General features: G+C 22.7%; 1 pseudogene; it reads left to right on the top strand.

Moving 5' to 3' along the window:
- Positions 1-2,269: 2,269 nt before the first annotated feature.
- LOC141396679 (NADH-ubiquinone oxidoreductase chain 6-like) lies at positions 2,270-3,010 on the top strand (annotated as a pseudogene).
- Positions 3,011-7,051: the final 4,041 nt, after the last annotated feature.

Raw genomic sequence — 7,051 nt, 5'->3', positions numbered from 1 at the left:
AGAGTGGACAGGATACAGATGTGAAACAAATCTGCTACATGCTGCTAAAAACCGAGAGCTGTCAATAATTTCATAATATAAAATATTAAAACATATTCAAATGTAATACTATAACATTGTATGGTCGCTTAATATCCGAAAAACGGATCCGCAAATAAAGAAGATAATTTAATATTCAAGCAATAGCTAATAAAAGAGCCACATCTCCAATTCGATTAGAAAATGCAGTTAATATACCAGCATTATATGACTTAATGTTTTGAAAATAAATTAATAAACAATAAGATACTAACCCTAATCCATCTCACCCTAATAAAATTCTAATTAAATTTGGGCTAATAATTAATAATATTATTGATATAACAAATATTAATACTAACATAATAAATCGATTAATTTTATAATCACTTTCTATATATTCCTTTCTATAATAAATAACTAAAGAAGAAATCATTAAGACAAATGATATAAAAATTAATCTTATTCAATCTAATAAAATTTTTATTACAATTATTAAAGAATTTATTGAAACGACTTCTCATTCAATAAAAATTGTATAATCATTTATAATAAAAATTAACCCTATCGTAAATGACAAAAGACTACAAAAAAATAAACTAACGAATCTAATAGAACAAATTGATAAATATTTCACGATTTAAAAAGATTTACTCTTATCATTGACACCACAAATCAATATTTTTATTAAACTATTTAAATTATAACCATAATATACACATATCCCCCTTTAAAATTAATAAATTTAATGGAAATCAATGTAAAAATAAAAGTAAATATTCTCGAATCTTACCTCCTCTAAAAGAATAAATACCTGAAAATAACTTTCCATGTTATCTATAAGCATATAAATATAATGTATAAGCAGCTCTAAAAAAAGATAACAAAGATAGTATTAATATTGTTACCCAAGATCAACTAACAATTCTATTAATTAATGAAATTTCTCCTAATAAATTTAAAGTCGGAGGAGCCGCTATATTTGCTGAACTTAACAAAAATCATCATAAAGCTATAGAAGGTATAAAATTTAATAAACCCTTATTAATTAATAAACTTCGACTACCTAAACGTTCATAAGAAATATTTGCTAAACAAAATAACCCTGAAGAACATAACCCGTGAGCAATTATTAAAGTATAAGAACCACATATCCCTATATAAGTTATAGTTATTAAACCGGCTAATACAATACCTATATGAGCAACCGAAGAATGAGCAATTAATGCCTTAAGATCAGTTTGGCATAAACAAGTTAATCTCACTAATACCCCCCCTACTAATCTAATTCTAATTCAAATAAAACTAAATTTTAATCCTAAAAGTTGTAAAAAAGTGAAAACCCGTAATAAACCGTACCCCCCTAACTTTAATATAATTCCAGCTAAAATTATTGAACCCGAAACAGGAGCTTCTACATGAGCCTTAGGTAATCATAAATGAACTAAAAATATTGGTATTTTTACTAAAAATGCTATAACTAATGAAAAATATAAAATCTCATAATTAAATATATAATTATTTAATAAATAAAAATTCATAGTATTTGTAACCTTATATAAATAAAAAATACCAATTAATATTGGTAACGACACTAATAAAGTATAAAATAATAAATAAACACCAGCTTGTAAACGTTCCGGTTGATACCCCCACCCTAAAATTAAAAACAAAGTAGGAATTAATCTTCTTTCAAAAAATAAATAAAACATAAATAATCTTATTCTACTAAAAGTTAATACTAATATTAATAATAATAAAATAATATTAAATAAAAATAAATTAGTATAATTATTATATTTAAAGACAGATTCTCTAGCTATTAATATTAAACAAACAATTCATAAACTTAGTAAAATCAACCCATAAGAAATCATATCAGAACCAAATAGGTAAGAAATTGACATAAAATAATTTGAATATATATTATTTAAAATAAAAACAAAAGAAATTAAAAATAAAAATCTTTGAACCATTCAATATGAATTTTTAATAAAACATAACGGAAATAAAAATAAAACTATAAAAATAATTTTTAACATTGTAAAATATTAAATCTTTGAAAATAATCATTTCCATGTGTACGAATTATTGAAATTAAAATTGAAAGACCTAAAGCTCCTTCACATACTCTAAAAGTTAAAAATATTATTCTAAAAAAATTCTCATAATTATATATATTTAAATATACAAATAATAAAAGAAATAATCTTAAAACAATATATTCTAATCTTAATAATATAGACAATAAATGCTTTCGATTAGAAACAAAAGTAAATACTCCTATAATAAATAAAATTCTAGGTAAACATCAATTTAAAATTATTAACATTAGTTTTAATAGTTTAACAAAAACATTGGTCTTGTAAACCAAAAATAAGATTAATTCTTTTAAATCTTCAAGAAAAAAGAAATTTCTTTATCATTAATCCCCAAAATTAATATTTTATTTAAACTATTTCTTGACATTATACAATGAATTTTAATAACTCTTCTATTTATTTTTAATTTTATTTTTATAAATATTAAACACCCACTAGCAATAGGTTTAACACTTTTAATCCAAACTATTTTAGTGTCAATAATTTCAGGATTAATAACTAAAACATTTTGATTTTCATATATTTTATTTTTAGTATTCTTAGGAGGAATGTTAGTTTTATTTATTTATGTAACTTCATTGGCTTCAAATGAAATATTTACTTTTTCTACAAAACTTTTAATCTCTTCAATTTCAATTTTTATAATTATAATTATCTCATTATCTTTTATTGATAAAAGTATTTTACTTCAATATACTAATTTAGAAATTCAATCAATTTCAAACTTAAATTCTTATATAATAGAAAATTCTTTATCATTAAATAAATTATATAATTATCCAACTAACTTACTAACAATTTTACTAATAAATTATTTATTAATTACACTAATTGCTGTAGTTAAAATTACTAATTTATTTAAGGGCCCTCTACGACCTATATTTAACTAATGAACAAACCTTTACGACTTAAACATCCAATTTTAAAGCTGTAAACACATACAACGTTTGATTAAAGTTTTGTGTCGTTTTGGCCGTTTTTACACTGTTGGGCATGATGCCGAAAAATTCAAATTCATTTGAAATATATGCCGATAAACAGATAAACGCTGGACTTTGGTATCGTCGTCGCCCTGTTGTTGTTGTTTTTTTCTCGACGCCCAACGCAAAACTTTAATCAAACGTTGTATCTGTTTTTAGCTTAAGAATTGCAAATAATGCACTAGTAGATCTTCCTGCCCCAAGAAATATTTCATCTTGATGAAATTTCGGGTCATTATTAGGCTTATGTTTAATTATTCAAATTTTAACAGGATTATTTCTTGCTATACATTATACAGCAGATAGTAATTTAGCATTTAATAGAGTAAATCATATTTGTCGAGATGTTAATTATGGTTGATTATTACGAACTTTACATGCTAATGGTGCATCATTCTTTTTTATTTGTATTTACCTTCATGTAGGACGAGGAATTTATTATGGGTCATATTTATATACCCCTACATGATTAGTAGGAGTAATCATTTTATTTTTAGTAATAGGAACAGCTTTTATAGGATATGTTCTTCCATGAGGGCAAATATCTTTTTGAGGAGCTACTGTTATTACTAATTTATTGTCAGCTATTCCTTATTTAGGAATTGATTTAGTACAATGAGTCTGAGGAGGATTCGCTGTTGATAACGCTACATTGACTCGATTCTTTACATTCCATTTTATTTTACCTTTTATTGTATTAGCAATAACAATAATTCATTTATTATTTTTACATGAAACAGGTTCAAATAACCCAATTGGATTAAATTCTAATATTGATAAAATTCCTTTCCACCCTTATTTTACTTATAAGGACATTGTAGGATTTATTATTATAACAATGATTTTAATTTTATTAGTACTAATTAATCCATACTTATTAGGGGATCCTGATAATTTCATCCCAGCTAATCCCTTAGTAACACCTGTCCATATTCAACCAGAATGATACTTCTTATTTGCCTATGCAATTTTACGATCTATTCCTAATAAGCTTGGAGGAGTAATTGCTTTAGTATTATCAATTGCTATTCTAGCAATTCTTCCATTTTACCATTTAAGAAAATTCCGAGGAATTCAATTCTACCCAATTAATAAAATTTTATTTTGAGCTATAGTAGTTACAGTAATTTTATTAACATGAATTGGAGCCCGACCTGTAGAAGCACCATATGTACTAGTTGGACAAATTTTAACAGTAGTATACTTTTCTTATTTAATCCTTTAATTGTAAAATGATGAGATAACCTTTTAATCTAGTTAATGAGCTTGAATTAAGCATATGTTTTGAAAACATAAGATAGAAATTTAATTTTCTATTAACTTTTACTACTAAATTTAATTCATTATAATAAATATAATAAAAAAATTTTAAACCCTAAAAAAAATAATAAAAAATTTAACGAAAAAGGTAAAAAACTTTTTCAAGCTAAATATATTAATATATCATATCGAAACCGAGGTAAAGTCCCACGAACTCAAATAAATATAAAAGAAACAAAAGTTAACTTTAAATAAAATATAAAAGAAAATACATCACACCCCAAAAATATTACACAAAATAATATACTTATAAATAAAATTCTCGCATATTCAGCTAAAAAAAATAGTGCAATCCCCCCTCTTCTATATTCAACATTAAACTCAGAAACTAATTCAGATTCCCCTTCAGCAAAATCAAATGGAGTTCGATTAGTTTCAGCTAAAGAAATACTAAATCATACTAAAGCTATAGGAAATATTAAAAATAAAAATCAAATAAATAATTGATATTTATAAAATATTAATATATTATACCCTCCAATTAAAAATACAAAACTTAATAATACTAAAGCTAATCTAACTTCATAAGAAATTGTTTGAGCTACAGCTCGTAAACCTCCTAATAAAGCAAAATTAGAATTAGATGACCAACCAGCAATTATTACTGTATAAACTCCTAAACTTGTACAACATAAAAAAAATAATAAACCTAAATTAAAAGAAAATAACTTAATAAATATAGGTATACATATTCAAACTAACAATGATAAAAATAAAGAAAAAACTGGTGAAAAATAATAAGAAATATAATTTGATAATAAAGGATAAGTTTGTTCCTTAGTAAATAATTTAATTGCATCACAAAAAGGTTGAGGAATTCCTATAATTCCAACCTTATTAGGACCCTTCCGAATTTGAATATATCCTAATACCTTACGCTCAAGAAGAGTCAAAAAAGCAACTCTTACTAATACACAAATTACTAATAATAATCTACCAATAATAAATAATAAATTTTCTAAATAAAACATGTACTATTTGTAATATAAATTACATATATAAATTCTAAATTTATTGCACTAATCTGCCAAAATAGTAATATTAATTATATTCAATAACAAAAATAATAATTTATTAAATATTAGGTCCTTTCGTACTGAAATATTTTAATTTTTTAAAGATAGAAACCAACCTGGCTTACACCGGTTTGAACTCAGATCATGTAAGAATTTAAAAGTCGAACAGACTTAACATTTAAACGGCTACACCTAAATATATCTCTTAATCCAACATCGAGGTCGCAATCTTTTTTATCGATATGAACTCTCCAAAAAAATTACGCTGTTATCCCTAAAGTAACTTAAATTTTTAATCGTTAATAACGGACCAATTAATCATTAATTAATGATTTAATTAATTAAAAGTTTTTTAAATTTTAATATCACCCCAATAAAATATTATTAACAATCATAACAAAAAAAAATCCAAAAAATTATAATTGCCTAAATATAAAGATTTATAGGGTCTTCTCGTCTTTTAAATATATTTTAGCTTTTTGACTAAAAAATAAAATTCTACTATAAATTTTTATGAAACAGTTAATATCTCGTCCAACCATTCATACCAGCCTTCAATTAAAAGACTAATGATTATGCTACCTTTGCACAGTTAGGATACTGCGGCCATTTAAAAAATATTCAGTGGGCAGGTTAGACTTTTTAAATAATTCAAAAAGACATGTTTTTGTTAAACAGGCGAACATTAATTTTGCCGAGTTCTTTATAAAAACTTATCATAAAAAATTATTTATACAATAATAATATACTAATTTTATCATTATTACTTCATTTCTAAAATTAAAATGAATATTTTAATAAAAAATTAAAATTTAAATAAATAATTTAATTTATAAAATAAATTATAACACTTTTACTAATAATAACTATTTCTAAATCTATATTTATTATTTTATTTAAATATTTTTAATAATTTATTTTAAAGCTTATCCCATAAAATATTAAAAATAAATAATTATTTAATTAATTTAACTAACTAAATAATATAAAATTTCTAAATTAAATTTATTTCTTAAAAAAATAGATACCTTTAAAAACGAATAACATTTCATTTCTAATATATTATTAAAAATAATTTTGCCACATTAACTTTTATAATATATTAACTCTTTTAAAATCGAGAAAATTAAATTTTTAATTTTTATTTAATAAACCCTGATACACAAGGTACAATAAATTAAATTTTCTTTTAAAATAATAATTTTTCAAATTATTTCAATTTTCTTTCACAATACTAATTCACTATAATTAAATTTATTTTTTCTTTATAAAATACTAAAACCAATCACTATATAATTATTTTTAATAGAATATACATATGTATATAACAAAAAAAATTAATAAATAAAATCTAATCAATTTATATTGATTTGCACAAAAATCTTTTCAATGTAAATGAAATGCTTTACTAAATAAGCTTTAAATTGCATTCTAGATACACTTTCCAGTACATCTACTATGTTACGACTTATCTTATCTTAATAATAAGAGTGACGGGCGATGTGTACATATTTTAGAGCTAAAATCAAATTACTAATCTTTATAATTTTACTATCAAATCCACCTTCAATAAACATTTCAAATTTATATTCGTTTAAATAAATTTATTGTAACC

The sequence above is a fragment of the Musca autumnalis genome, unplaced genomic scaffold, assembly GCF_047663935.1.
Source record: "Musca autumnalis isolate F117 unplaced genomic scaffold, ASM4766393v1 scaffold_3, whole genome shotgun sequence".
NCBI lineage: Eukaryota > Metazoa > Arthropoda > Insecta > Diptera > Muscidae > Musca > Musca autumnalis.
This window is presented reverse-complemented; position numbering and strand designations above follow the sequence as displayed.